We start from the raw sequence: 8,910 nt of genomic DNA on the forward strand, positions 1-8,910 counted from the left end.
CGTTGATTTATGTATATATTACTATTAATGTTATTATATTATTAAAAGTAAAACTGTATAAGGTGGTAAAAGATTTTTAAAAAGTAATAAATAAACCTTCACACTGACGACAATAGCTGATAGAGTTTAATTGCTGTGCTTGCTATAATAAATGAGTCATGCAAGTAAACAGATAGTTACTTTTATTAAAAATAAACAAATAGGGTAATTGTTCGTTTGGCAGCAGAAAACTATAAATATACAGTTGGTAACTATCACTTCGTCTACGTTAAATTTGTTATCCTATCCTACTCCGCAAAATTGTTTTAATGGTAAATAAATAAAACTTAACTCAAATTGTACTAAAATTCCGTCATGGTCACGTGACACTGACGCGATTTTTTTTTACAGACGCGATTCCTTCTATGACCTAATATGGAATCCATGACAACCAAATGACAACACATAGAACGCCAGCTCTCGGGCTATATAAAGCGCAGTTCCACGGTATTGAGTTATTCTGTGGTGAGCTTAGGTAGAGAATAGTCAACCTCAAAACACTCTGCTGAGGACAGTGCAGGACAGGTAGGGGAGGAAACATCTTAAACCTTATGAAGCATTAGAAAAAAAACACTTGTGTAAACGCTAATTATGATAATTAATTAATGTGTTTTTATTAGAGATACAGAGATCTGTGTTATGCGTCGTGTAAATTGACCCGAAAAGTTTTGGAAACGAATCGCTTAACAAAGCGTCACTTACAATGGAATACTGAAATACCTTTCAACGTCCAAAATTAATGAAAAATTAAAATTAATTTGATCAAACAAACGTCCGCATAGATAATTATTTTCAAAGCGAGCCCACGTTGTATAAGACTGTGGCCTTAAGGCAATTTTTCATCCCAGGGACTCGTTTAACCCTACAGAAAAATCCAGCTTAGACCAGCGTAAACTGGCAGCTGGTTTTAGCTGGTTTTGGCTGGTTTAAGGTGGCAGTAAGCCTGGCAAAGCTTGCAAAACCAGCTTTAACCATATTTTTTAGTAGGGAAGAGAAGTTTCACTGTGAATGTGGAAATGGCCCTACTTTTGAAACACCTACGGTAAGCAGAGTAAATAATTTGTTTTTAAACATCAACTTTTGCGCTTATGATAATTAATTGACTTGCTTTTATGAATCAGAAATGATTCTGCGTCAAGTAAATGAACACATAAGGCAGAGATGTAAAGGCAATAAATAAATAAATAAATAACAAAACACTACGATTAGATGTTGGGTCCTGCCCTGTGATGTTGAATTGTTGATGGGTGGGTGTCTCACAGGGCAAAGATCTATAGTTATTTACCATGAAATATTTAAATACCTTGTTTTAAAATGTCCCAAAACTATTTTGGAATCAAACCCGAAAAGATAAATATTTTAAAAACAAGCCAGCCACGTCAACCCACTGTACAATACTTAAGATAAAATTGTCATATTTTTGTCTTTTTATTAACTTGTTTTCTTCTGTGAGTTGAATATTTTTTATAGATAGTAAAAACACTTGATGACATGTTGTTAAATGACAAACTCATGTAAATGGATTTCTGTTGTACTTCATGTCCTTTGTTTTGAACAGATTATATTGACAGATGTCAATACCAAATGCCTGTTGCAGTAGATGTCATCTGAAAGTCTTAAGTGTCACATGGATATGCAGTATTGCCATTCATCCACTTATACAGTATACTGAAGAATGATTGTTGAGGTCATTTGGTTTGTGTTTTAATTTAAAGGTCCATTTGACAATTCAAAACTTCAGGAGCGGGAGGCTGATCAGAAGGGCACATCTCAAAATATGCCAACAATAAGAGGTATTATATCCATTACAGCTCTCTTTATTTCTTACCAAATATTCAGTAAATGTTAAAATGTGCAGGTGTAGACTAACTTGATTTAGTTTTTGAGCCTGAAATGCATTAACACAGGAAGAAATGCAATTAGATAAACTTCATTGAATGTATTTTGCAGGTCCGGCACCATGCCCTGATCTCCACCCCTCAAACCAGCTGCTGCTTCAACCCATCGCTCTACAGGCTTCAGTGGGTGTCCTCGCTCAGGGTGAGTAGACCTATTATTTCTTACAGTAGCCCCATCCTTTAAATTATATTCACATTATTATTATTATTCAGTGGTCACTTGATTGTTTATTGAGGAAGTGCATCTTTGTGTCATCTGCCACAGGTTAAAGTCTCTGCCCACTGGATGCTGTGTCTACTGGGGAGAGATTTCTGTAGAAGTTACATCTCTGCACATGACTTATTCTGTGGTGAGGGTAAGAATGGTAAACCTTAAAACACTCTCTGATTAGAAACACTGCAACACAGGTAGAAGGGAAAACATGTTTATATGAAGCATTAAGATAAATAGTTGTCATAGAGGCTAACAGCTTTCGTTGATATGATAATTAATTGACATGTTTTTTTAAATTAGAATTATGCTGCGTTGTGTAAACTAGTCCAATATCAGACATAAAGCCAAACATTTTTAGAAAAGAAACGCTACCAAATGATTAAGTACGAAAGCAAATACAGTCAGTATGTGTGTAAATATATAAATAAATATAAATATATATATCGCGATTTATATTTTAATTATTATTTTTATATCTTACATAATTATTATGTATATATAAATACACACACATTCATGTATGTATTTAAGAAACATTTACATGTATATTTATTTATATTTTATATTATATATTAATAATAAAAAAGCATATATAAATAAATGTTCTAAAATGTATTTATATGTGTGTGTGTGTGTATATAAATATACATTAAAATTACACATAGTACACACTAATATATTTTGCAAAAATCACTTTTATACATCAATATCCCTACCAGCAGAGCCCGACGAGAAGTCTTGGACCTGCAGGGTCTCCGACCCTACGGTCCAATCCTGACGATAAGTCTTGGGCTGGAAGTTTTGAACTTCCAGGGTCTATGACCCTACCGGCCAATCCCCACAAGAGGTGTCCAGAGCATACGCGCAAGCGGGACAGGGCCGCTTGCCGTCTTGGACTTCTTGGGACTTTGACCATACTGGCCGAGTTGGCAAGGTGCCCAGAGCATATGTGCAAACAGGACAGGGCCGTTTGCCATCCTAGAAGTCTTGGACTTCAAGGGTCTCAGACCCTACCGGCCAATCCCGACGAGAGGTGTCCAAAGTATATGCGCAAGCGGGACAGGGCCACTTGCCTTCCTGCAAATCTTGGACTTCTAGGGACTTTGACCCTACTGGCCGAGTTGGCAAGGTGCCAAGAGCATATGTGCAAACAGGACAGGGCCGTTTCCCATCCTAGAAGTCTTGGACTTCCAGGGTCTCTGACCCTACCGGACAATCCCGACAAGAGGTGTCCAAAGCATACGCGCAAGCGGGACAGGGCTGCTTGCCTTCCTGCAAATCTTGGACTTCTAGGGTCTTCGACAAGAAGTCTTGGACTTCTGGAAGTCTTGGACTTCTGGAAGTCTTGGACTTCCAGGGTCTCCAACCCTACTGTCCAAGCCCAAAGATAAGTCTTGGGCGGGACAGGACCCCCTGCCATCCAGGACGTTTTTGATTTCCAGGGTCTCTGACCACCGGCCGAGCCTGACAATGTGTCCAGGGCACACACGCAAGGGGGACAGGGCCACCTGCCATCCTGGAAGTCTTGGACGGGACAGGGCCACCTGCTCTGCTGGAAGTTTTGAACTTCCAGGGTCTATGACCCTACCGGCCAATCCCGACGAGAGGTGTCCAGAGCATACGCGCAAGCGGGACGGGGCTCTTGCCATCCTGCAAGTCTTGGACTTCTAGGGTCTTTGACCCTACCGGCAGAGCACGACGAGAAGTCTCTGACCCTACTGTCCAAGCCTAATGATAAGTTTTGGACAGGACAGGGCCACCTGCTCTGCTGGAAGTTTTGAACTTCCAGGATCTACGACCCTACCGGCCAATCCCGACGAGAGGTGTCCAAAGCATACGCGCAAGCGGGACAGGGCCGCTTGCCTTTCTGCAAATCTTGGACTTCTAGGGACTTTGACCATACTGGCCGAGTTGGCAAGGTGCCCAGAGCATATGTGCAAACGGGACAGGGTCGTTTGCCATCCTAAAAGTCTTGGTCTTCAAGGGTCTCAGACCCTACCGGCCAATCCCGACGAGAGGTGTCCAAAGCATACGCGCAAGCGGGACAGGGCCGCTTGCCTTTCTGCAAATCTTGGACTTCTTGGGACTTTGACCATACTGGCCGAGTTGGCAAGGTGCCCAGAGCATATGTGCAAACGGGACAGGGTCGTTTGCCATCCTAAAAGTCTTGGTCTTCAAGGGTCTCAGACCCTACCGGCCAATCCCGACGAGAGGTGTCCAAAGCATATGCGCAAGCGGGACAGGGCCGCTTGTCTTCCTGCAAATCTTGGACTTCTAGGGACTTTGACCATACTGGCCGAGTTGGCGAGGTGCCCAGAGCATATGTGCAAACGGGACAGGGCCGTTTGCCATCCTAGAAGTCTTGGACTTCAAGAGTCTCAGACCCTACCGGCCAATCCCGACGAGAAGTGTCCAAAGCATACGCGCAAGCGGGACATTGCCTTTGTGCAAATCTTAGACTTCTGTTGTCTTTGATCCTACCGGCAGAGCCCTACAAGAAGTCTTGGACTTCCGGAAGTCTTGGACTTCTAGGGTCTTTGACCCTACTGGCAGAGCCAAATGAGAAGTCTTGGACCTTCAGGGTCTCAGACCCTACCGTCCAAACCTGACAATAAGTCTTGGGCTGGAAGTTTTGAACTTCCAGGGTCTACGACCCTACCAGCCAATCCTGACAAGAGGTGTCCAGATATGCGCAAGTGGGACAGGGCCACTTGCCGTCCTGCAAGTCTTGGACTTCTAGGGTCTTCGACAAGAAGTCTTGGACTTCTGGAAGTCTTGGACTTCTGGAAGTCTTGGACTTCTGGAAGTCTTGGACTTCTGGAAGTCTTGGACTTCTGGAAGTCTTGGACTTCCAGGGTCTCAAACCCTACTGTCCAAGCCCAAAGATAAGTCTTGGGCGGGACAGGGCCCCCTGCCATCCTGGAGGTTTTTGATTTCCAGGGTCTCTGACCACTGGCCGAGCCTGACAAGGTGTCCAGGGCACACACGCAAGCGAGACAGGGCCACCTGCCGTCCTGGAAGTCTTGGACGGGACAGGGCCACCTGCTCTGCTGGAAGTTTTGAACTTCCAGGGTCTACGACCCTACCGGCCAATCCCGACGAGAGGTGTCCAGAGCATACACGCAAGCGGGACGGGGCTCTTGCCATCCTGCAAGTCTTGGACTTCTAGGGTTTTTGACCCTACCGGCAGAGCCCAACGAGAAGTCGCTGACCCTACTGTCCAAGCCTGACGATAAGTTTTGGGCAGGACAAGGCCACCTGCTCTGCTGGAAGTTTTGAACTTCCAGGATCTACGACCCTACTGGTCAATCCCGACGAGAGGTGTCCAAAGCATACGCACAAGCAGGATAGGGCCGCTTGCCTTTCTGCAAATCTTGGACTTCTAGGGACTTTGACCATACTGGCCGAGTTGGCAAGGTGCCCAGAGCATATGTGCAAACGGGACAGGGTCGTTTGCCATCCTAGAAGTCTTGGACTTCAAGGGTCTCAGACCCTACCGGCAAATCCCGACAAGAGGTGTCCAAAGCATACGTGCAAGCGGGACAGGGCCGCTTGCCTTCCTGAAAATCTTGGACTTCTGTTGTCTTTGATCCTACCGGCAAGTCTTAGGCTGGAAGTTTTGAACTTCCAGGGTCTATGACCCTACCGGCCAATCCTGACAAGAGGTGTCCAGAGCATACGCGCAAGCGGGACAGAGCCGCTTGCCTTCCTGCAAATCTTGGACTTCTAGGGACTTTGACCATACTGGCCGAGTTGGCAAGGTGCCCAGAGCATATGTGCAAACGGGACAGGGCCGTCTGCCATCCTAGAAGTCTTGGACTTCAAGGGTCTCAGACCCTACCGGCCAATCCCGACGAGAGGTGTCCAAAGCATATGCGCAAACGGGACAGGGCCGCTTGCCTTGCTGCAAATCTTGGACTTCCTTTGTCTTTGATCCTACCGGCAGAGCCCGACAAGAAGTCTTGGACTTCTGGAAGTCTTGGACTTCTGGAAGTCTTGGACTTCCAGGGCTCTGACCCTACTGTCCAAGCCCGAAGATAAGTCTTGGGCGGGACAGGGCTGCCTGCCATCCTGGACGTTTTTGATTTCCAGGGTCTCTGACCACCGGCCGAGCCTGACGAGGTGTCCAGGGCACACATGCAAGCGGGACAGGGCCGCCTGCCGTCCTGGAAGTCTTGGACTTCTAGGGTCTTTGACCCTACCGGCTGAGCCCGACGAGAAGTCTTGGACTTCTGGGAAGTCTTGGACTGTTCTGGAAAGGGAACAACGTAAAGCTAGGCAAACACTAAACATACTAGCCTAAACTGAACTATAAACTTCACAGTAAACTAAACTTTAAATAACTAGACTTAATAGACTTCACACAGGAAACATACAAACGAATCAGCACAGGACAGCAAACACAAGCTTATCAAGGAGGCAACAGGTGTAGGGCATATAACAGTAGCAAGATAATTAACCCAATTAACACCAAAGAAAACAATGACCATGTGCTTCCACACAAAACAAGTAAAGTTGTCACGATCCTGACAAAAGGACTAGAAAAGCATGAATGATAGAGGCAGGATCGTGACATATGGTGAAATTGTCATATTTTTGTCTTTAACCTCTTCTGTGAGTTCAGTTTCTTTTACAGATAATAAAAACACTTGATAGAATGTTGTTGGATGAACAACTCATGTAAGTAGATCTCTGTTGTTTGTCCTGCACTTTGTCTTGTCTAATTTTTCCTGACCGCAGTTGTCAATGACAAATGTTACTCTGGATCATAAAACCAGTCATAAGTCGCAGAGGTATATTTATAGCAATAGCCAACAATACATTGTATGAATCAAAATTATTGATTTTTCCTGCTGAAAATCCTTAGGATATTAAGTAAAGATGATGTTTTATGAAGATATTTGTAAATGTCATACTGTACATGTATTAAAACTTTATTTTTATATGTGGATGAAGTTGCTAAGGACTTCATTTGGACATCTTTCAAGGCGATAATCTCCATATTTCCTTATTTTTTTGCCACCCTCAGTTTCCAGATTTTCAAATAGTTGTATTTTGGCCCAATATTTTGATCTTTCCTAACAAAAACCATACATCAATGGAAAGCCTTTATTTCAACTTTCAGATGATATGTAAATCTCAATTGAAAAATGTACCCTTATGACTGGTTTTGTGGTCCAGGGAGGTGTATTGCAGGAACTTTCTATCTTAGGTCTTAACTTAAAGGGATAGTTCACCCAAAAATGAAAATTCTGTCATCATTTACTCACTCTCATATTGTAACAAACCCGCATACATTTCTTTGTTCTGATGAACACAACGGGAGATATTTTGAGAAATGTTTGTAACCAAACCGTTTGTGGACTCCATTTACTTCCATAGTATTATTTTTTCCTACTATGGACGTGAATGGGGTCCACGAATTGTTCAGTTACAAACATTTCTCAAAATATCTTCCTTTGTGTTCATCAGAATAAAGAAATATATGCGGGTTTGTAACAACATGAGAGTGAGTAAATGATGACAGAATTTTCATTTTTGGGTGAACTATCCTTTTAAGATATGATATTGTAAATTTGGATTTTTTGCAAATTCATATTACAGAAGCAAATCGTAATCATAGTCTGTGTATTTTCTTATTGTTTTTGTTTTAGCATCAATGATGAGGCACTTGAGGAGTGGCAGGCTGTGCAGAAGGGCACATCTCAAAACATGCAGCTGGACAATAAGAGGTATGGTATCAATTACAGCTCTCTTTATTTCTTACCAAATCTAAACTAGACTAAAGCCCAGTACACACCAAAAGGTTATCGGGCTGAATTTGGGTCGATTTTCCGCCTAGGTCTAGATTTTCCTTTGGTGCGTGGTGTGTTAAGTACTTCTGAATCTGAATTATAATTGAATATGATCATTAATTGACATGTTTTTGTTTTTTAATTAGAAATCGTGCTGTATCATGTAAACGGATCCAAATGACTGATGGAAAGCTCTTCATACAGACATTAGTCAATCAGAACACCTGAGAGGGTGCTGCACATTCACTGTGCTAAAAATTTGAAGACAACTCAGAGACTGAAAAGACTTAAAACAACACCACTTAAACACTGAAAGACTGATCTTAAAAACCCTAAATTAGATAAAATAACAAAAACTCTGTGTGACTATAGGGGCGGTTTCCCGAACAGGGATTAGACTAGTCCAGCGCAACACTTGTGGAAACTCTCTGCTCCACAACATAGGGCATCTCAGGTGCTGTGAGCAAATCACTCCACCAAAGTAGCAGTGCTTCACCTTCTGAGAATATAGTTCCCAGTATGTATACGGTTAAGAGATGGCTGTCTTAAATTACCTTGTTTGTACGCACTGTGACTATACAAATCACAACATATAAATAGGAAAATGTTGATGCTATTTAGTCACTTATTGGGAACACCATGCTAGCTGAAGCCATTTACTTCCAGTCTCTATGCTAAGTATGTATGGACTTTTCTAAGTCTGGGGATATGGTGAATAAGCTAAAGTCCCCAAAAGTTGACATTTACCTTTAAATACAACTATTTTGTTGGTGTGAAATTACACAAAAATGTACAGTTAGATCTTCAATCTTCCCTCAAAGGAGCTACAACAGTCCGCTCAGAGCAGCTGTCAATCATAACAACACTCCCCATTTCTAAAATTAAATTTATCACAACAATGAACAATTCAACATATATCAGGGTGATAACAACTACCTTAAAGGACAAAAACATCTTTTGAAAT

General features: G+C 42.5%; 1 long non-coding RNA gene across 1 annotated transcript; it reads left to right on the plus strand.

The window, feature by feature from the left end:
- Window positions 1–6,135: 6,135 nt before the first annotated feature.
- LOC135779628 (uncharacterized) lies at window positions 6,136–8,619 on the plus strand. Its single transcript, XR_010544837.1, has 3 exons — window positions 6,136–6,831; window positions 7,806–7,883; window positions 8,093–8,619. It is a non-coding gene; the product is annotated as an uncharacterized lncRNA (long non-coding RNA).
- Window positions 8,620–8,910: the final 291 nt, after the last annotated feature.

The sequence above is a fragment of the Paramisgurnus dabryanus genome, chromosome 10, assembly GCF_030506205.2.
Source record: "Paramisgurnus dabryanus chromosome 10, PD_genome_1.1, whole genome shotgun sequence".
Classification (NCBI taxonomy): domain Eukaryota; kingdom Metazoa; phylum Chordata; class Actinopteri; order Cypriniformes; family Cobitidae; genus Paramisgurnus; species Paramisgurnus dabryanus.